This window comes from Lissotriton helveticus, chromosome 6 (genome assembly GCF_964261635.1).
Source record: "Lissotriton helveticus chromosome 6, aLisHel1.1, whole genome shotgun sequence".
NCBI classification, from domain to species: Eukaryota; Metazoa; Chordata; class Amphibia; order Caudata; family Salamandridae; genus Lissotriton; species Lissotriton helveticus.
Window position 1 is genome coordinate 2,043,144,173 of NC_136067.1, and position 23,039 is coordinate 2,043,167,211.

At 48.3% G+C, this 23,039-nt stretch overlaps 1 protein-coding gene across 2 annotated transcripts in view; it reads left to right on the forward strand.

Moving 5' to 3' along the window:
- Nucleotides 1-4,779: 4,779 nt before the first annotated feature.
- KHK (ketohexokinase) overlaps nt 4,780-23,039 on the forward strand; it is a 76,290-nt gene continuing 58,030 nt past the window's right edge. Inside the window, exon 1 of one of the 2 annotated variants that reach the window (XM_078650065.1) lies at nt 4,780-5,151. The gene's annotated coding sequence lies outside the window, so the exon portion shown is untranslated. The remainder of the gene's footprint in view (nt 5,152-23,039) is intronic. The other variant, XM_078650068.1, reaches the window with a different exon arrangement.

Below are 23,039 nucleotides of genomic sequence, written 5' to 3' on the forward strand. Positions count from 1 at the left end.
TTCGACGCTGGCCATGGGGGAACTTTCTAGGTCGTTCCCGAGGAGGCAGTCCACGGGGGCATCGTCCCGGACGGTCACTTTCAGCATGCCTGACACCCCCCCCCATTCGAAGGGAATGCGGGCCATCTGGCACAGGCTTTCGGAATTGTCAGCCGACCGTACGGGGCACAGCACATTAGGCAGGATCTGATCAGGGGTTACCAAGTGGCAACGGACAGCCGTCACGCTGGCTCCGGTGTCGCGGAGGGCTTCGGTCCGGCGCCCATTAATGGTGACCCACTGGCGGTACTTTTGAGTGTTGCCCGGGATCGGGGCCCGGGGGATCATATCTCTTTCGCCCAGACACACCAGGGACATCGCGGCGGGCTCCCACTCGGCCTGTTCGTGGTCATAGTCCTCTTCCTCGCCCCTTTCTTCTCCTAGGGCGGCGGCGGTGGCGATCTGGCGGTTTGGAGGACCGGTGGGGCCGGGTCGTTGGTTCATCGGGCAGAGGGGGTCATTGGCATAGTGACCGGGTCGCTGGCATCGGTGGCAGGTAACGTTCGGGCGGGGCCCCGGTCGTGCTGGGGGGGCCCCTCTTCTGGCCAGGGATGGTGAAATGGAGGTCGGGGGCGGCCCCGCGGGGGAGTCGCGGATCCTGTTCGGGCCTCCTCCGCCGCCTCACGGGCAGTGGTTCCCCGGGGAAGCTCGGCCGTAGTCTCCCATCGGGCTCCGGGGGACCCGGGTGCTCACCCATCGATCGGCCTCGATGGCGAGTTTACGGGGCTCGGTCAGTTTGCTGTCGAGGAGATGCTGCCTCAGTTCGATAAAACAGTTGTTGGAGAGGTGCTCCCACACAATGAGGTTGAACAGTTGCTCGTAGGTGGTGACCTGGCTGCCTTTGATCCACCCCTCTAGGGCTCTACTATAGAAGTTCACGTACTCCACCCATGTAGTACCGGGGAGTTTTTTACAGTCACGGAATCGCTGCCGGTACATCTCGGGGGTGAGCCGATAGCGAGTAAGGAGGGCGGCTTTCATGTGTTCATAAGAGGTCATCTCTGCGTCGGGGAGCTCTAGCAGGGAGTCTCTCCCTTCGTTGACGAACTTCCCCCACAAGCCGGCACCCCAGTCTTTATGGAGTATTCGATGAGAGGCATGGCTACCTCGTAGGCCTTAAACCACTGCTGGATGTCGTTGTTTTTGTAATATTCCTTGACGACGTCTTTGGGCATGTGGACCTTCGTGTCCGCAGGAGGAGGTGGGCTCCGGTTCCCGGAGGCGTTGGCCTCCCCAGTTTTGGCCTTGATCTCAAGTTCTTTTAAGCCACGCTCGTGCTCGAACGTGAGCTTCTTCTCCTCTAAGTCTCTCTGCCTTCGTTTTTCCTCTAGGTCCCCTTGTAGCCGTAGTTGCTCAAGGGCTATCTTTTTCTCGGCCAGTTGCAGTTCTCCGTCCAGACGGAGTCGGGCGAGCTCCAATTCGTGGAGCCGGCTCCTCTCTCGCTCTCGGGCGTCTCGGGGGAGAGGCCCGTGTCTATGTTCGTAGGTCTTTCCCCCGCTGGGATTGCGTTGGTCTCGGGGTGTATGATCGGACCCGTGTCGTCTTCGCTTTGGGGTGGCGTTGCCCCTGCCTCCACCCATGTTTGTAGGGCCTGTTTGAAATCTTCCTTGGTGCTTAGTCCAGTGGTAGCGATGCCCAGGTCCTTGCAGAATTGTTTCACTTCTTTGTGATTATAATCATCTAGTCGTTCTTTCTGGAACCCCGCCGTTGGTCTGGTTTCTTTGGTAGTCATGGTTGCGGTGTGTTTCTGTCAGTAGTGGGTAAGTCACTCTCTGTACGATTTGCGTCGGCTCGGATCGCACCGCTTGCCACCAATGTTAGAAAGGCGGTCCCTGGGGAGGCAGAAGGTGTCTGACTGACCACCCCGAGACCCACCTCTCCTTAAAGAGTTGGCCGAGCGCCGTCGAGAGGCCTCCAGAGCGAGGGCCCTCTCCAAGAATCGTCAAAGCAGAGTAATCACGCACAACAAAGGGACACCACACAAGAGAGTACGTCTTCGAATCTTTATCTGCATTAATGGTTCGGTTCCTTCAGTAATATATACAACGGATCGAGGGATCCTCAGAGTCTCGGTCACAAGGGGAGAAAGGGTAGCGGGACAGTCTTAATATCAGTCTAGCACGGGGATACCCTACGCTCAGCTCTCAATCCTCGAGCTGGGGGGTTCCGCCAGGTTGGGCCGCGGCAGCGCCAGCAGGCTCCGAAGGTGGTTTTCGCGATGTTGGGCCGCGGCAGCGCCAGCAGGCTCCAAAGATGGTCTCAGCGAGGTTGGGCCGCGGCAGCGCCAGCAGGACTCCAAAGATAGTTTCAGCGAGGTTGGGCCGCGGCAGCGCCAGCAGGACTCCAAGATGGTTTCAGCGAGGTTGGGCCGCGGCAGCGCCAGCAGGACTCCAAAGATGGTTTCAGCGAGGTTGGGCCACGGCAGCGCCAGCAGGACTCCAAAGAGGGTTCAGGGTTTCAAGTAGTGAGTTCTTCTCGGGGTCAGCCGCGACAGCGTCAGCAGGGCTCTCGACTCCAGGATACAACTGCCAACCCATCCCAGAGCTGCCCCAGATATAGGTCTGGAGTCCTTTGATGTCCGGACCCTCGCGCCTGGGGGTCAGAGGGGCCGGGATGAGAGTGTCCAGACACCCAGCAGGGAGGAGGAGCCAGCGCCCAGGGAGGCCGGAGGGCGATCGAAACCAGGCGTCCGCGGACGGCTGGAGGCCTATCGAAACTCCCCTCCTCCTGGATCTGCCAAGTGGCCGCTTTACCACCTGGTTGGATCTTGGTGCCTCGATGTCTGGGCTTCGCTGGGGCTGTGGCCGAGGTCGGGCCGAGGCCACGTGGTCCGGACGTGTAGGGTCCAAGATGGAGTCGGGCCTGAAATGGGGGGCCGGAATCGGGGTCTGATCCGTAGAGTGGGGCGAGCCGGGGTCACCGGGCTCCAGAGGGGGAGAGCCGGGGATCGCCAGGGGTGGCGGCCCTCGTGAAGTTTGGAGGGGATAGCTTTTCAGCCGGGGGATAAGGGTTGATGTTGTCCAGGGCCCGCTCTGCGGGAGCAGTGGGACCATGCCACGAGGCCGGGTCCAACAGATATTATGACTTATGATTCTAAGGCCAGGTACCAAGGGCCACTCTGTCGGAATAAAAGCTGGCCCTGTGAGCCAAGTAGTAAGTTCACATTATCACTGCAAGGGATTCCTGGGCACAAGCCAACAAACAGAACTCGGCCATGGGCAGGAATCCTGGATGCCCTTCTATACAGTGCGGTTTGCCTGTTGCTGCTGGGAAAGAAGGGAAAGGAGGTAGACTGCTTGCCTTGTGTGCTAAGACCCTGCTTTTTCATCACAAGAGTGGTAGCTGGTTCAAATGCTGCAGTGAGGACTGACGCCTGGAAGAGGTGTCTTGCCATCTGCCTCAGGTCGGAATATCGTTGTGGCTTCCTAGGATGACCAAATGGCCATAATGGACAAGGGCTGATCTCTCACAATTTCTCACCACTTCACAGAGAGCAAAAAACACCTTCATCGCGTCGTACCCATTAGGTGTGCAAGGAGCAGCTCAAAAAACCTCTGTAGTGAAATGCTATGGATGTGCAGGATGACCGCATTGCTCTTCTTCTCATTGCATCTGTCCCCCTCGATGTGTGGCATGCAAGACTGGGTGTACAGCATCCTATCCTGTCCTAGGGTACAGAAAGGCCGACTCCCTGCCCATGAAGCTTGTATCATTCATGCAGGGGTGCACAACACCCTTATGTTGTTGCTGCTTACATTTCACCATATTAGAAGAGGAAAGTGAGAGAATATAAAAGGAGAATGTATTTTCCCCATATAAACAGTAAGCATGTTTAAATGTGTTCTTGAACTGCATTAATGATCCCTGACTAATAATTAAAATAAACAAAGACAGATTGCTTCTGCTGCAATTGAAGTCCATGGGCCAAATATATGCTCCTGATTCTTTTTTTTAATTTCCCACTGTCTTCTTCTAAAATGTTAGCTTGTTCTTAGCTACTGTCCATTAGAAGTTAACCAGCAGCTGTTGGTCTTCTGAACCTGGTTCGGACAACAGGTGGCTAAATGCAGAACGCAGCAGCAAAACTACAGGGCCTATTTTGTGACTCACAATCAGTTTATGACACTGCAAGTAGGTCACATGCTTAAAATCCTGAGCACCCCACTGCTCAGATTGGGGCATTCATGAAAATGTGGCTGTGCACCTAAGGGACTCAAACTCTCCCCTGTAGTATTGGGATAGACAAGTAATGCACGCCAATACTTTAATAATTTTGCAATATTTTGTGAAAAATAAAAGCCATTATGCTAAAATAAACAATAACTAATTTGGTTTCTGTCCCTCTCATTGAGCTTGCTTGCTGCTAAAACAGAACCATACCTGTATAAACCTGAACAATGCCGTTCAATACCCAATGGCTTTAATGAATTTCAGTTTTTTCACAGGTTGAACCCCATCATGAATTTCACAGGTTGTACACATTAAAACATACTTCTCGTAATTAACTCGAACCTATCGAAAGATACGTTTTTAGGCAGCAACACACAGTACTATTTTAAGCCAACAAATTCAGCCAGATGTGCCGTACAGTGGTTTGTTCCCTCACTGGCCTCCAGTACCATGGCTCCCACAGCCACACAAACTGGCTTTCAATGTGAGCAGGCTAGAGGTTCTAAGGCCGTAGACACAAACAAGGGACAATCACATCGGAGGCTACTCTAGGCTGCAGTAATTGTTGCCGCCATATTTAATTGGTACTTAAGAGGTGCTTCATTCACCTTCGATTGGGCTCTTGTCATTCTTTTATATCTAAGTCTAGGTCTTAAAAGCGCTTGGGCAGCTTCCGGGTCTTCGATTGGGCAGCTTCCGGGTCCCCGGTTGTGTGTACAGACTGTGCTTGCGCATGGAGCAAGCGTGCCCCGTCGCCATGGCGACTCTGCAAAGACTAGACCGCGCCTTGCATTTGGCACTTCTCATATTAGGTGTAAGTAGAACTCTTCCGGGTTTTGGACAACGTCAATGCCTGGTTCATTGTCGTTCGTGTAACTGTGCGGGGCCCTGGCATCGAGGACCGAGAGGAAATGTAAACAATACTCTACCTAGAAGCGTTAGGTATGTTGTATGGTCTTATTTTATAAAAGAGCTCAAAAGAGAGTACTGTCTGAAACAAACCGGTGACAGCGAGGAGATAGGAAAAACAAATATTGCCATTGCATTATATTTATATAGCTCTTATTGCCCCTAAATATTCTATATGTACCATTTTTTCCGTTTTACCAGCTATCTGATTCTCCGTTCCTGAGCATTGATTTATCAATCTAATGCATTATGGGAGTTGTAGTCTGCTTCATACCAATCAACCCACTTGGGTATACAGAAACATGGGTGCCGTAGCTCGATGTGCCACAGGTACCCAAGCTGCACCTCACTGGGGTTTTCAGTTACAATATGTGACATTTGCATGTAGGTCGTCAGTTTAGGCATATATTTGCCATTTCCACTTCGTTAATGCTGAACTGTTGGAGTAACTGTGTTGCATGACACGTGAAAAAGACAATTTTAATCGGAGGCTGCCTGCGTTACAATCTTTTAAAAATCCCTGCCCAAACTATTAAATGCTGGTGCCACCCACCACCAAAACAAACTAACGGTGCAGACCCCTTATTTGCCAATATCACTATGCACATTCTTAGTTTTTAGCCAGTATTTGGAATTTTTAGATGCAAAACTACAAGCGTTCCCTTAGAGAATGCAAGATGATGTTGGTAAAAAAAAGTCTGGACTGCCTAATGAACGCTGAATCATTGCAACGCCATTTAAATAGTTCTCTCCTTTTTTGCATTTATATAGCGCTGGCTACTGCTTGTCATGGGTAATAAGTGCTATATATATGTAATTACATACAACATAATTAGGGCCACTGGAATTATGCGATTGTGCAGCTCCAGGGTTTTTCACATAATTATGGATTTCCTGTATTCTTGCCACATAATTCATCTTCTGCATAATCTGCAGATTTCACCATCCTCCACCCCCTAAAAAATGTTCTAGCAGTAATGGTTCAAAAGTTACTAAAGACACAGCAACATATGTTGCCTTACAGTGCAACCCCCTTTGTAAAGGTTGACTGGTCACATTTCGTTGCTTATGGCTATGTTTAAGTGCTAAACTGTTAACAATGAGGTGACACTAATGCCCAGACAGTGTTAACAAGTGTAAGAAAGACAAAATAGTGAAGTAATATGATCAGAAAATGTTCTTCAAAATGTTTATGTTCTTACCACATGATTTGGCCCTCTCCTGCCGCATAATTCCAGTGACCCTGAATATAATTTGTCATTTGTGCCTTCTTTACTTGGAAGGTCTGAGGTTAACAGCCAGGTTGGGAACAGGGCAGAGATCCTTTCAAGTGCAGATGATGCCTCAGTCATTGATTGATTGATTGATTTCAGCTTTTATATAGCGCGTACTGTCACCCTACGGGTATCCTGGCGCATCAGACTAAAGAACTAACTATGACCAGAGTAGAGGCGGATCGCAGCAGAAGGGGAGAGGAGCAGGAACCTAAATCATGGGATAAAGCCAAGTTTTTAAGTTCCTACGAAACTCTAACAGAGAGTTGACTAAACTGAGGCTCTGAGGGAGCTCATTCTATAAACGAGCACCAACCCTGCTAAAAGCCCTTCCTCCATCCTGGCCCATTTAAACCGGGGGATCGTCAACAGGCCAGCGCTAAAAGAGCGAAGCTGCCTTGTGGGATGATACCACATGAACCTTTCCTGTAAGGGGACAGGACCAAGCTCGTGCACAGCTCGAAAAACCATACACAGAGCTTTAAAATGGACCCTTTCCCTAATGGGCAGCCAATGTAGCTCTCTTAGAGCCATGGAAGAAGAAGAGCTCCGTGGCCTACCAAGGGCCAGTTTGGCTGCTGCAGACTAGATTCTTTGCAGTCCTTGGCAGATGTACACAGGGGCTCCCAAATATAGGGAGTTGCAGTAATCCAGCCTGCTTCCCACAATGCTACTTACCACCAGAGGACGTGCCTCTTTAGGTAGTAAGGGGAGTATTTTCCGTAGCATGCGGATAAGGACAAAGCATACGCTAGCAGTCTTATTTGCCTGTGATTCCATCTGGAGGTCGTCATCACACAGCACCCCCAGATTGTGAACTTTCCTGACCGGGGTTAGCGATTCCTCCACTGGTAAGAGTCTGAAATCAAAATGCAGTTGTCTAGCCATCCTGCCTGCCGAACAGTACATTACCTCTGTCTTTCCGCTATTGAATTGCAGAGAATTCCTTCTGAGCCAGTCCGTCGTCTGCCGCATGCATAGCTGGAACAAGTCTATCGATACTGCAAGGTCCCCTTCCAAGGAGAAGGCCAGTTGAGTATTGTCGGCATAATTGACTAAGCAGACTCCGAAGGACTTTATGATGGAAAACAAGGGCTGCAAGTAGACATTAAATAAAATAGGGCTAATTGCAGAACCTTGCGGCACCCCATGGGCAACTGAGGATTTACCAGAGGAAAAAGATGCAAAAGTTACCACCTGCTGTCGACCTTCCAGATAGGACTGAAGCCATTGCAGTGCACGGCCAATCACTCCTATCTCTTCAGTCTTTCCACTAATAGAAGATGGTTCACCGTGTCGAATGCGGCCGACATATCGAGAAGCACTAAAATAGTGACATTCCCGCTGTCGGCCTGCATACGTAGATTATCCATCATCGTGGTCAAAGCGGATTCAGTCCCGTGCCCCGGGCGGAAGCCAAACTGGTCTTTATCCAGTAAAAGGTTCTCCTCCAGAAAACATGACAAAGTCCTACTGACTGCTTTCTCCAGAATCGTCACCGGATAGGGGAGAATAGAAATGGGCCTGAAATTAGCCGGTATTGACGGGTCCAAGGAGGGATTTTTAATCAGGGGGGACACCACCGCCAATTTCCAACATTCCGGGACCGTACCTTCTTCCAAAGACTAATTGCATATCTGTCTCAGCCATGGAAAGGTGTTACGCCCGAGAGATTTCCACATTTTATGGGGAAAAGGGTCAAGGGGAGAGCCAGAGGAAACATTATCTCCCAGTTATCAAAAACCTTTTCTGTTAATGCCTGGAAGTTATCCAGGTAAGCTGGCAGTTGTAAGTCCTCCTCAATCCAATGTTCAGGGTTGAGTTGTTCACCATTATCGTTATCATGCATGTTATTCACAATATTTGCAATCTTGTCCTGAAAATGTAGATCGATTCCATCACATAATTTTTGAGATGCTACAACTTTATTTTCCAAACATGTAGGGGAGGAGATGTCCTTAATAATTCTAAACAGAGCTTTAGTCCCATTGGGCGCATGAATGATCGAGCTGGCATAAAAATCTGCCTTGGCCCTAAGAATTTCTTCTTTATATTGCACTTGTATCCGTCTAAGATCTTTCTTATCTTCCTCATCATACCATTTCCTCCATTTCCTTTCCGCCTTCTTGCGGAGCGCACAGAGCTGTTTCAACTCCTCACAATACCATGGAGCCGAGATTTTGTTTTTGTTTTTTATTTCTTTAATAGGGATAACTTGATCCAAAGTGTCATCTATATGTTTAATAAACACTTTGTAGTTTTCTTCAACGGTCATTATAGGTGCAAAGTGAGTGACGCCCAGATCAAATATGGGAGATCCAGTCCGCTCCAGTTTAGCCCATTCCCTGCCTCTCCTGTAGGTCCTTTGCTGACCAGACCTGTCTCCAGAGTGTGGCATCCTAATGGTAAACTGGATGAGATAATGGTCAGACCAAGTCTGAGGAGTAATATTTAATATCCTTGTAGTGGATTGGTTGGAAAATAGCAGATCAAGGGTATGACCCCCTCGATATGTTGGGTCTTCCACCAGCTGGGAAAGATTTAGATTAGTGCATGTATGCCTAAGATCGCGCAGTTGGCTATTGACATTCCCATCTTCCCAGAGATTAAAGTCTCCTAAAATGATCATATTAGAGTGTGCCAGTGTCAAGTTGGTGATAGTGTCATAGAGGTTTTGATAGGGTGTGGTCCCCCCTGGTGGTCTATAACACAGCAGTCCTGTAAGGAGGTTCCCACTGGAGGAGTGTAGGGAGAGCCCCAGCATTTCTATCCCCTCAACCTCATCCACCTGCAGAGCTCTAAAGTCCAGCTCCTCTTTAAAAATCACCCCCACCCCTCCTCCCCTACCCGTGGTTCTTGGTTTGTGGAGGATTTTATAGCCATTAGGGCAGGCGTTACCTAAATCTACAGCTGACTCATTGCAGTGTTAATGAGCAAGCATTGTCTTTCCTTTAAAAGAATTAGGAATGCTAAAGTGCAGGGCCCTGCATAGCCAGAGCCCAAACCATGGGGTCAGGGAACTAGCATATCATAAATTGGGAAATGGCCTCTACAACGAAGCCGTTTCCATGAAATCCTTTACCACGCATGCATTACAACGCATGCGTGGTTACAACGAGTGGTTTTACCACGCATACCTTTACTTCGAAATACGTAGTAAAGGCATGTGTGGTAAATGAAAAGAAAAAAAAGGGTGGGTTTGGGGGGTCTCCCCCATAAAAAAAATAAAGCGTTGGGATAAAAAGGGGGGCTGGGGGGGTCTCCCCCCCCCAAAAAAATAAAAACTAACCTGAAGAGTCGAAGCTGAAGCAATCAACGTCATTAGAGAGGAAACGGAAAGTAACTTCCGCTTCCTCTTAACGACGTACGACCAACGTAAACAAAGAAGATGGAGAGAAGGCGAGTTAAAAGGTAAGGGGCATTTTAGTAAAATAAATATATATATATTAAGGGTTAAGGGCAGGGGTAAATATAAGGAGTGGAGGCTGGGGGCATGTAAGGGGAGAGTTATAACCTTTAGCAAGAGTATGCCCTCACCATGCATACATTTACAACGAAAAACGTTGTAAATGTATGCGTGGTAAAGGAATATTCGAGGTAAAGGTTATGCGTGGAAAACGAATTCCGTTGTAACGCATGCGTGGTAAAGGCATGCGTTGCAACGGAATTCGTTGTAACGTCATACAATCTCATAAATTACTGGTGACCTCGACCCCTCCCTTGATGACCCTTTCCAGCAGCACGAGAAGTTGAACAAGTCTCTCTCTAGAGCAGTGGTCTTCAAACTTTTTTAATGCTGTGCCCCCTTCCCCCCCTCTTGTGAAAAAAACCCATTGACCCTCCCTTCAAAAATGTTCACGCTTATTGTTTTAAACTGCCAATGTTTAAATATGTCTAGACGTATTTAAACATTGCAGTTAAGGTCTATTGCTGTTTTAAAAATGCAATCAAATACATGATTGCCAAACATACTGTTCTATTCAGGCAGGACTTACAAACGCGTAAAAGTACCCACAGTATGATTATTAGAAATGGGGGCGGCTGGTTTGAAGAATATTTGGAGTCTGTTCCCTTTTGACACCTTCTCCCAACCAAGATATACATGACAAAAGATGTTAGTGATGGCCCATTACAGAGCCGCTAATGCTGAAAACAAAGCACTATTATCAGCATAATGCTTCTTATGGCCAGAGCCACAATAATCTATAAAAACAGTCCAGCCCAAACTGCCATGCATTGTTTCCTCCAAAGGATGTTGGCCTTATTGGGCCTTATCTGTATGTTGTAGCGGATTCATAGACAGGTCACTTCTTCCCCTGGCCAACAGGTGAGTGTTTTTAGGTTGGTTGCCAGCTGTTGTGTGCAGCAAAAGGTGGTGGGCTCACCACTTGGTCTCAAGGTACCACTTAGCTTGGCTTTAACCAGTATGGAATAGGTCTTTTGTACCAGGGATCTTCTGGCCTAAAAGCAGAACGTTTGTTGCCTTTTTGGTTTTGGCAGCTCCTGTAATCTGCTCTCTTTTTGCTTCCATTGTTGTCTCCGGAATCTGCTTCTGTTCAGCGTATTGGGTTCCAAGTATTCAGTACTTGAGGTAATAGTTTCCTCAGCAGGGGGTCCTGAGGCTTTGTGGGATTGTTTTTATTTTTTTTAACATGTTCAAGGGTTGGTGGGATTCTTTTACTGTTGTCTCCTGATTGATCTCATGCCTGGTGCCTCGACCCTGCTATTCATGCTCGCTGACCCCTTTGCCGGTGTGTTCCCTCCTCATCAGCCCAGTCATTACAGCATGAGGGTGAATCCACCCTCCAGACAGAAATAAACATACAGGCATATTCCAGTAAGCCCCCCCCCCCCACCATCCTGGGTACCATATGAGGCATGGGCTTACCCAGAGTTCTCTTCATTGTTTTTTTTCTGTCCTCTGGTGCGAGGACACACAGGATGTACATGTTGGAATGCGAGGGACTTCACTCCTGGGCTTGGAAGTCCCTTTTCCTCTACTCTGTGGGATTCCTCTCAGGGACTGGCTGCGGGGTTGGCGGTGTTCGTCTTCTGGCAGACCCCCAAGTTGTTTTGTGGCCGGTCCTCTGTTCGGGTCATGGTGTGGGGAGGGCGGGCCTTCTCCAAACCCTTTTCCAGCTAGACTTGGGAGAGCCTAGAGTTTGGTTTATGTCAGCAGAGGGGCAGGTTCTGGGTTTTGCCCCCTTTATCCTCTTGCTCCTGAGTTGGTCTTGGGAGGCCAGGAGGATGTTAGAGATTGCCAGATCAAGTGTAGGCTTTGTTCCCACTTCTCCGGAGCCACTGGAGATTAGCAGCCAGTTAGGATTTTTGCACATTCTCAGAATTGAGGCCTCTGAGCATGCAAGTCTTTTCTCTTCCAGCTGGTTGATACTGCTGATATATATATATATATATATATATATATATATATATATATATATACATATGTAAACAGCAGGCCTGGAGGCAGGGAAGTGTTGTTTGGTGTCATAAGGTTGCTGGTTTCTCTTCAGTATTTTTCTCTGCATTTGGAGTGATTTATCTTCTTTTGCTGCCATGTGCCTGCTGTTGGTGCCTGATTGATGATAGGTTGCTGTTCGTAATGGGGATGCATTCTGCAAAGAGGCATCAGACCCTTCGGTCCCGAATTCCTTCCTTGTCGGCAGATGAGTCCTCCTCTCCATCCCCTAAGAAGCGTAAGCAGGGGATAGTGGAAGAGAAGGAGGAGGATAGGATTCAGCGTATTGTCCCGGAAACCTTAAAGGTCTTTAAAGATGATTCAAGGAAGGACTCTACTAAGGGGGATGTTCGCCACCCTACAGATAATCTCCTTTCAGCATCTGATGGTTCCTCAGACAGCGACTCTTCTCTTCCTGCAACTGACCTTGAAGGGAACTGTATCCCTAAGGACGTATTACATGAAAGTCTTCTCCAGATTCAGAAGGATATGGGATTTCCTCCATAGAACGATCTTCCTCACTTCAGGATAATTTACTTCTGCAGTTTCGTCAACCTCTTCACCAGTGTATTTTCAATGTCACCAGGAATGAGTGGAGGGATCTCAAGAAGATTTATTTGCCCAGATTTACGACAAAGCTTTACCCTTCATAGGACATGGAGACTGTTCTTCCGGATGCTGCCCTAGTAGACTCAGATGTGGCCAGTTTGGCGGGTTGTTCTTTGATGTCGGAGGACACTATTTGCAAAGACCTGGTGGGAAGAAAGGGGGACTTTTCGTTAAAGTTTTTTTCTGGATCTCACTTTGCACTTAGAGCTGGTGTTTATGCGGATCGTACCACTCAGTCTTTGATTATGGGCTTTAAGCTACTCTTTCAGGCCATTCAGGAGGAAAATAATTGTCTTCCTCTGCTGCAATCTTTGGAACTAAAAATTGAATTTCTTTGTAACATAGCCTTTGATGTGATGAGATTCTCGGCTCTAGTTTGTGATGTATCCATTTCGGCCAGGCAAAATCTGTATTAAAAGGACTGGAATACAGATGGGGCCCAGAGTGCGACCACCCTTAAGATGCCTTTTGAGGGCCAGATTTTGTTTGGAGCAGGCTTGGAGGAGGAGCTCTGTCACCTCTTTAAGTAGAGGAAACACTCTTTATCCTTTAAGAAAGAAATACCTAAATCTTCCTGATCATCCACATCTTCTAGGTGGAAATCTTTCCGGCAACCATAGAGGAGGAAGATGTCTGATCTTTCCTCTGGATCCCAGGGTAAATATTCTTTGTTTCATTATTTCAGGAATTGGATTCAGATTTTAATACGCAGAATTCCTGACTATGCAGGGGCGTATGTGCTCTTACAGGTCGGTTGATTGATATGGGAATTTTTCCGCGCATGGAGTTCCATAACCAGAGACGGATGGATCGTCAGCATTGTCAAGAGGGGTTTTTGGATAGAATTCTAGACTTCTCTGACTCTATGAGGGACAATCCTCATCCCTGTTCCCTGGGATTCCATCAAACAGAAGGCTTTGGTGGAAGGAATTGCCTCTCTCTTCAAGAAGAGAGGAATTTCCCATGTGCCTCAGAGGGAAAGAGGCCAGAGGGCTACTCCATTCTCTTTCTGGTCAAGAAATCGTCTGGGGTATATCGTCAAGTGATAGACCTTAATTATTTCATCCCGGTCAAATTCATGATGGAAACCCTTCCAAGGACTGCCCCGTTAATTCCCCCTCGCAGTTTCATGTTTACCCTTGATCTAATGGATGCTTACCGGCATATCCCTGTTGCTCACATGACTGGAGGGTTCCTAAGATTCGCTGTCATCATTGGCCGTTCATGGTCTTCCCCTTCAGCATAAAATCTGCCCCAGTGTTTTCACGGAAATTATAACTCTGGTTGTGGCTTATCTTCATTTACAGGGTATTCCAGTTTACCCATACCTCAACTACTGGCTCCATCCTCTTGAGATACCTTGGATATTCTGGATCGCATGAACGGAATGTTGAATCAGCTGGGCCTTCTCATCAGTCTTCCCCATCTTCCCAAATGTCAGCTGACTCCTTCCCGAGAGAGCAGGTTCATAAGGGCCATATTCTGAATGGATCTGGCAAGATTCTATCTTTAGACAGGATCACTCGTATGCAAAGTAGGAGCAGGTCACTTCTCTGATCCTCAGAGGGGACGGCTCAACTGTGTCTGGAGGTCTAGGGGCAAATGTCGGCATGTGTGTTCACGGTCATCTGGTTGAAATAGTGGTTGGATACTCCCAACCTCATCAAAGACATGCGTATGCGGAAGGATCAACCGGTAGTCCTCACCACAGACACCATCAAGATTGGTCGGCCGGAGTGGGGAATCCACGGTTTGGGCGTCCACTTGTCTCTCCCAATAGTGTCAGCAGAAGTGGTCATGGTTGGAGCAGAGGAAGCCATCAAATTGGAAGGAACCTATGGTGATCTGCGGAGCTCGCATACACTTTTCGGCTCTCATCAGACAGAGGGATGTGCTGGTGAGCTTAGACAACATGGTTTCCATCGCCTACAGAAATCATCAGGGGAGCACCAGATCCAAAGCCTTGAATCCGGTAATGTCATCAATTGTTCTCTGGGCAGAGCCCAGGTTTTTGAGTTTGACAGCATTTCACATCAGGGGTGTAGACAAGTCTCTAGCGGATCAGCTGAGCAGAACGTTCCCCTCATCAATGAACCTATCTTTGTCCAGCAAAATCTTTCTTCAGCTTTACAGGAAGTTCGGACGGACGTTTTCTGGACAATTTTGTTTCCACTAAGGCTATTCCTGTGTGACAGATATAACAGAAATTATAACTTTCTTTAAATGACCCTGCAATGTAAATAACTATTTGTTTTAGGATGTCCTATGATGAAAGGTGAATCAGAAGAGCCCTGTGAGAATCCATATACATATTGTATTGTTTAAATACACCTACTACAATACACAGCACAGTTTAACCGCAGGCACTGTCCGAAGAGTGGACTGTAAGATGGGAAGCTGAGTCAAGTGTAGAAAGGAGCACAAAAACATTTCATAGGGGCTGGGGGGTGGGTAGGAAGGCCACCATTTGCTGCTTTGTTTGTTACCCAATGAAAGTATGAATCCTCAGCTTGTGTTGGTTGATGCAGGGTTTTGTAAACCTGTGTTTGGGGTCCGGGTAGTGGGCTGGCTTGCTGCCTTTGGTGTCTAACCTGCAGAGGTTGGATTGGGTTGGAGTAGCTAGGGCAGCACAAAGGAGAGGATAGGTGTAAAGGAGTAGGTGAGTTTCTAATAATTCTATGTAAATGATGTCAGTCATTTAGGTTAAAGGTAACTTCACAGAAGAACATATTTTGTATGTAACTGTTTTTTTTCATATCTGAATTTTTAGTGGTAATTCATTTTATCAAATCTTTTGACTCGGACGCACATTTTGGCTTGAAGCGTTCCTTCCTCTTGTAAAATCCTGAAGGGCAGTTTCTTATTGCACTGGGCTTGCCATCTGTGTTGGGGAAGAACAGACAAAAATTACTTTCGCACCTTATGTTGTTACCATCTTGGTTTGAGAGGCAAATCACTCATAACACAGTGTGCCAGGAAGAATGTCTACAGGCAGAGCCATTCCACTCTGCTGTACACACACCTGACACTTGCTTCATCATTCTAACCCCATCAGATAAAGGTATGTGAGAAGAGTGGGACAATGGGGGCCAATTTCTGTTTGTTCCACTCTGCCGTGTCCACATACACCAGAAACGTTTTAGGACATAAGGGTAAGCTGCCCCGAAAGAATCAACGGGTGCCATTGACCCACCTGGTTCTGAGAGAAGATCCCGGGATGCTGACAGTCTCATCGTAAAGTCACACAACAGGTCGAGTAGGACTGGAAACAATGGTTGGGCTTTCCAAATCGGAGTCACTAAGAGAATCTCCACTTTCAGGCCCCTCACCTGAGTCAGTACGCTGGGAATCATCACAAATGGGAAGGTGTAATTCTTTCCTTGCAACCAGTTTTAGAGGAAAGCATCCGTGGCTTGCACCAGAGGATCCGGACACCAGCTGAAGAATGCTGGTACCTGTTCAGGCGAACTCAAATAGATCCACTAGACAGAGACCACATGTCCAATTGAGACGCTCCGACACATCTGGATGCAGTTTCCAATCGCTGTTGTCTATCAGGTGGCAAGATTTCCAATCCGCTATCACAGTCTGTTGGCCCGGAATGTATTCCCCCATCATCGAAATCTGATGTTATAAGCAAAAATGTCAGAAGTCTTTGGTTATTTCTGCCAACAAGCGGGATTTTATCCCTCCCATCTTGTTGATATATTGAACAGCTGTTGTTACGATCACTGTTTCCTGCCCCCAAGCACGTACCATATATTTAACAAACCATCGTTTTAACCCCTTCCATGCTCATGACGGAACTGTTCCGTCATGAGCCCATAGGCTCATTAGAACCTTCAGCACAGCGCGAAAATTCGCGCGCGCTGAAGGGGTTAAAAATCATGTACAGAAATGTCCCGCTAGTCCACCAGTGAGGACTTAAAAGAAAATATTTTGTTAATGAAACAATAGACTATCAAACTGTCAAAAAATGGGAGCAGACAATGAACTGGTACATCGGTCTGAAAGGGTGCGAATAGAAGCTCTAACATATCAAAAGGCATTATAATATCCAAACATGGGAATAAGCAATATTCGTAACACACTAGTAAAAATAATATAAATTATATACTTAACTAGGCTGCTGCAAAGAAAGAGGAGGTGAATTGGTGTCTCTGGCATTTATGGAAGTAGACAGAGGTGATTGGTACATATGACTTATTACAATTCCCTGATATTCATGGGAAATGTAGTTTTTTTAATATAACGTTTTCATTGTCTGCTGTTCATTGTGCAGCAAAGAGAAGCTTAATCTGAGCCTCCGGTCCTGACATAGAAGCAAACTGCTGCTTATGGGGTAGACAGTGGTGGGAATGTCAGGAAGTTACCAAACAGGTACCCATGGGGGGATAGGCATCAAGAGAAAGGAAGGAACCCAACTGATGCCATTGGGGAGGAGGCAGCAAGGAGGCAGGAAGGAGTGAAACTGGTGCTCACAGGACAGGAGGTGGCAAGGGAGGGGGAAGGAGTCCAACTGGTGGTCATGGGGGAGGGCAGGAAGGAAACCAACTGGTGCTCACCGGAAAGGAGACAAGGGGCAGTGGCGTAGTGCAAAAGGGTGCCCCCCACAGAATATGAAGAAGGGCCCCATTGTCTCCCATATCTCACAGATATTCATTGGTCGAGGGCTAAATGGGGGAGCCACCTGAACCCCCTGAAGGGCTGAGAGTCCCCTGAAGGGCTAGGGGCAGCCTGTCCTGCAGGGGCTTCAGGGGGCCTACGTTACCCCTCTCGCAAGGGGCAAGAAGCACTGGTGCTCAGGGTGGGGGACAGGCTTTAGACTGTAGTTCAGCAGTGTACAAGGCAGGGGGTGGGGGGAAGGGTGGTCAGGAAGCAGAGCCGCTGCTCGAGGGTACAGTAGTAGCCATCCCCCGTTTTCTGGGCCCACACTTTACTTACTCTTGGTCCTCCAACAGATCTTTCTTGTCGCACTGAGTGGAAAGGGAGGTAGCACTTAATTATTCCATCAGATTTCATTAAGCCATGCAACTCATTTGGCTACAAATTGAGGACCCGGAATTGATAGCCAGGTTCAACAAGCATTTACAATGCAATGGTTTCGCCTTTGGAAAAGTTAGAGCTATTGGCATTGTAAATGACAACATTTGTATTTATGTGTTGGTTTTGGAAACAGATAAATAAATGTCATTGTCATATACAATGGCAATAGCTTAATCTCTCGCAAATGTGAGACCTATTGCATTTGCACCCACACATACACACAGTCACACACACACACACACAGAGCCAGCCGCGCACACACACACACACACACACTCACAGAGCCAGCCACACACACACACACACAGAGCCAGCCACCCACACACACAGAGCCAGCCGCGCACACACACAGAGCCAGCCGCGCACAAACACAGAGCCAGCCGCACACACACACACACAGCCAGCCGCGCACACACATACAGCCAGCCGTGCGCACACACACAGCCAGCCGCGCGCACACGGTATACACCTGTTACAACGCAATTTTTACTCCGCACTACCACTACAACGCGACCATTACTCCGCATACCATTACAACGCATTGCGCTGGGGGGCGCTCTAGGATAGGGAATAAGTTTAATTTTCTATCCAACACCTTCCCTAGTGTCCACGGGGACTGGAGTTGGAATAGAAAATTATACTTACCACTATCCAGCACCTCTAAGCGCTATGCGTTGTAACGGTATTCGTTGTAAATACCGCGTTGTAATGGTATGCGGAGTAAAAGTATGCGTTGTAACGTCATACATCCCGCGCACACACACAGCCGACCACGCACACACACACAGCCAGCCGCGCACACACACACAGCCAGCCACACACACACACACACACACACACACAGCCAGCCGCACACACACACAACCAGCCGCACACACACACTCGGAGCTCCCTCGCTCCTCACAGTATTCAGCAGGAGGATCCGGGCAACAGCAGGCCCGCCGCACCCTCGTCCGCTGCCCGGACAGAATTTGTCCACCTACCCTGTCCCCGCAGAGCAGCACGAGCCGGGGCTCCCAGTTTCCAAGAGAGGGCTGGTACAGTGATGACGCCCACCAGTGTCCTGTGCTACGGGCGGCCGAGTGGTCAGTGCCGAGAGCTCCACACCTTAAGGAGGGGGGTCAGTACTCACAGAATTATGGCGCTATAACATGCCCCATTTTCACGGCGTCCTCAGTCCCAAGGCACAGCCCGGTAGTGTCCTGCCTGCAGTTGCCTCCGTGTGCCCCTGTTGCTTGCTTGTGCCTCTGTGTGCCCCTGTTGCCTGCTTGTGCCTCTGTGTGCCCCTGTTGCCTGCTTGTGCCTCTGTGTGCCCCTGTTGCCTGCTTGTGCCTCCGTGTGCCTGCTTGTGCCTCCGTTTTCGTGCCCCTGTTGCCTGCTTGTGCCTCCGTGTGCCCCTGTTGCCTGCTTGTGCCTCCGTTTTCGTGCCCTTGTCGCCTGCTTGTGCCTCCTTTTTCGTGCCCCTGTTGCCTGCTTGTGCCTCCGTTTTCGTGCCCCTGTCGCCTGCTTGTGCCTCCGTTTTCGTGACCCTGTTGCCTGCTTGTGCCTCCGTTTTCGTGACCCTGTTGCCTGCTTGTGCCTCCGTGTGCCCCTGTTGCCTGCTTGTGCTGTGTAAGTGTGTGTAGAGTGCTCTGTGTGGGTGTGTGTGGGGGGCTTTGTGTGGCTGTGTGTGTGGGGGGCTTTGTGTGGCTGTGTGTGTGGGGGGCTTTGTGTGGCTGTGTGTGTGGGGGGCTTTGTGTGGCTGTGTGTGGGGGGGCTTTGTGTGGCTGTGTGTGTGGGGGGCTGTGTGTGGCTGTGTGTGTGGGGGGCTGTGTGTGGCTGTGTGTTTGGGGGGCTTTGTGTGGCTGTGTGTGGGGGGCTTTGTGTGGCTGTGTGTGTGGGGGGCTGTGTGTGGCTGTGTGTGTGGGGGGCTGTGTGTGGCTGTGTGTGTGGGGGGCTCTGTGTGGCTGTGTGTGTGGAAGGGCATTGTGTGGGTGTTTTTGTCTGTCATTTGCGAGAGATAAAGCTAGTGGCATTGTAAATGACAATGCCATGTATTTATGTTAAAACAAAACATAAATAAAATAAAAATAATGTCAAGAGCAATGCCAATAGCTCTAACTTTAACAAAGGCAAAACCATTGCATTGTAAAGAGCAATTACTAGTGGCTGAGATTAATTCAAACATTGCATCTATCAGTTCTTTGTCTTTCCCAGTGAGACTTGGGGATGTTGCACTGACCAAGGATTGTGGGTTATTTAGTTCTTTAATGCTTGTTTTATGGACTGTGTACCACAGACCTGAGGCGTTTGTGCTGTGTAATTCCATAATGTAATGTTGGAAGCGCGGTGTGCAACAGAGAATGGCGGGTCAGTCCTATTCTTACCTTTTGTAGTGTTCTGTGTGGACCATTTGGATTGTACACAACCTAATGGGATGAAAGAAGTGGTTGACTTTAGCTGCTTCCAGTGAAGGTCCTCAATTACCCTATACAATGGGCACTTCTGGTGGTGGTCCTGCAATTGTTTTGACCTAATTTGGCTCTGTTCTACAATTCTCCATAGTATTTGTTTATATTTGTTGAAACATAAGTTGGGCTCTAATTTGTTACGGAAAGTGCACGTATGTGAAAAGTATTTGTTTTATTTCACTTAAATCACCGCTGCAAATGTTTAGCTGGCAATGCGCCCAAAATGTGGTGTTTCACAGTTGCAACTGGAGGTCAATTTGTGTAGAGTCCTTCAACACTGCTGCAGTGTCTGCGTTGTTTACCATTTAAAGAGGTCACATGTTGGAATTTGGGATTGTGTACTGGCATGTGCACAGAATGGACCATATCAGATGACTGTTGAGCATCAATGTCTCCATTTGTTTTGTACATTGTATGCTTTGGCGTACTCTGTAGGATCCATACTCGCAGAGCAAAAAAGTCTTGATAGGTTGTGACTAGAACTTTCTGGAGATTATATAATGTTGGATGATTTTTAGGAGATTTTGGTGGAAAATGCTTTTAGGTCTAAAGGTTTATGATTACTGGACATCGTTGTGATCTTAGCTGTGAATCTTCATTGGATTTGAAATGTGGAATTGGCATCTACAACTCTGAGAATTAAATTTTAATAGTAGAGTTTCTCTTCATTTTGTAATTTAACACATTCTGTATGGTACTAGGTGCCCATTTGATTGCATGTAGCATTTACACTGTGGTGTTTGTCTTGTTTGTTCTTCATTGCCTGTCTATAGAAGCCCACGGTGTCCTTACTTGCTTACTGTGCTAGATGATTAGTGGAGGCCGGTGTTTCTTCTACTACTTTGCTTTCTTTCTCTTTTTCTTTCTTCCCTTTTCATTCTCCCTTGCTCTTTCTTTCTCTCTGAGGTCGGTGGTGTTCTCTGGGCCTTGGACACTTGTTCTCTTACTCTCGTGACAAATCAAATCGTAACTAGTCTCTCCTGTTGCATGTGAAATAGTCCATGCATTTAAGAAAAGTCGCTGGTGCCTCTCATTTAATTGGCAACAGTCTGAGTCACTGTTCACTCGTGAGAAATCATAACTTGTTCGTAGCAAACAGGCAACTGGGATCCATGCTTTTAAATGCGGCACACATCCTGGCTTTGTCAAATGTCCAAACATCAGTCTATAAAAGCAGGCCTGTTGGCATTGTCGAGGGCGGGAGGAGTCACCACATCACTATACATAAAGCAGATCATTGGCTTTGTCAAAAGGTCACCACATTCCTCAGTCCATCCAACTAGCAATCATGCATGCCCACCACTCCCAAAAACCTCTTCCCATTACTAATCCACTTCACTTACCCTATCCGTTTTTTTAACACAAAATTAAAAGCATGAGACCCCCGAGAACACAAACTTAAAGCAACTAATCCTACAAGGAAAAGGAAGCGCCTATTACTAGTCCTCTATCTATTTACCTCCAGCTTTGAGTTCCAGAGTAGCATCCTACATGCCGCAAAGTGCTTCAAAGCCTTGTCTGTGGTAAGTGTGATATAAATACAATTTGCAGCCAGTTCTGTTTTATACCAGAATATCCAGACCTCAAGCATCCATCACAAAGTTTTAATTGTGTAAAACCTCGGCTGGGTCAAGCAGTGGCGATGTGCACAAATATCACAGTGGCCATCCAGTCACATCAGAAGAGCTCACCCAGCTGCATGCTGGTCACCCCTTGGGCAATTTATTACACAGAGGTAAACTCTGGTTTTGAATGCCCAGCTCAGTGTGCGTCATGATTCGGATGAGAACAGATTTCTGCTGCTGTAGTTGGCCATGCAGCACACTGATTTAGTGCATAATGATCATTTTCTGTGCAGTTACTAGCTGCACGAGATTGGATTATTTAGGATCCTTTTAGGAAGGTGTGATGCTTGACCTGATTTGGTAATGTTGGCTTATATTTGTCCATGCACACACAGATGGGATCGCAAAGGCATCAGAGAGACTTGATGAGTCCATGTCCTTTGTTTCTGTGTTTACACCAACATACCAAGGATTCTATATGTACAGCCCCCCCCCCTCCTGTGGTACTTCCACCGCCCCTGACCGTTGTGCGTGATGTCTAGACTAGCCTTTGCATTGGGCCCTGCTCCCGTACAAAATAGTAAGACATAGGAACAAGTTATTCTAACGTTTAATGTGTGTAGCACTTTACAGAGCACATACAATCTTAAAAAACGGTGTGAGAAAACGTCACCCCTTCCTGGAGGTAGGTGAATTTTTTGACGCAAATGCCTGTTTTCCCCTTTTCTTGTAGAAAGCGATTTGAGTGAAAAATCCCGGGTAGTTGCATGGGAACGGCTGTGTACCACCCGGGGTGCGCCCCCTTGAGGTAAAGCAGAACATAGCGCTACCTTCCAGTAAATACCAAAGCAACACTTTGCACTTTTGTGACACAAACCCATCACAAAGTGCCCATAAATCTGTGCCCCGGTGTCCCCGGGTCCTGCTGCTGTGAAGGTGTGTTCTGCAGGCGCTCATCGCCCCTCCCTGCCCGCACAAGGCCCCCCCCCCCCCTGGGACCACAGACAGTCGTGCGCATGAATAATGCAGCGGGGACACCTGAGCCAGGTGCCGCCTGCCAGGGCTGGCATCGGATGCTGGCAGTCAGCTGCCACCAGCCCCGGACCCAGAGGGACCTCCTGCCGTTCTCACCTGGGACGGATGGGCGAGCAGACCCGGGGGCCCGGCCCGCGCAGCGGCGGCGCCCACCTCATGTAAGTCTATTCATGATGTGTCTGTAGTGCCTCGATGCCCACGTTCAAGGCACTTTCAGAGGCGAAGACAGGGAGACGGGGAAGGGACCGAGGTAAAGAGGGCGGCCCCCTTAGGGCGGTGGTATCAGGGGGTTTCTGTGCGCAGAGAAGGAGGAGCAGGGAACGAGGCGCTATAGAGCGCTTCAGGTTGGAGGAGGGGCATAGACCAGACCTCTCTAGGGGCCCTGGGGCCCCTAATAGCGTAGGTGTGATTAGTGTTAGCAAGGTTTTCTTTTTACCAGAGTCTGGATGGGGGGTGGGGGCGTTTGACGACACCCGAGGGCGGC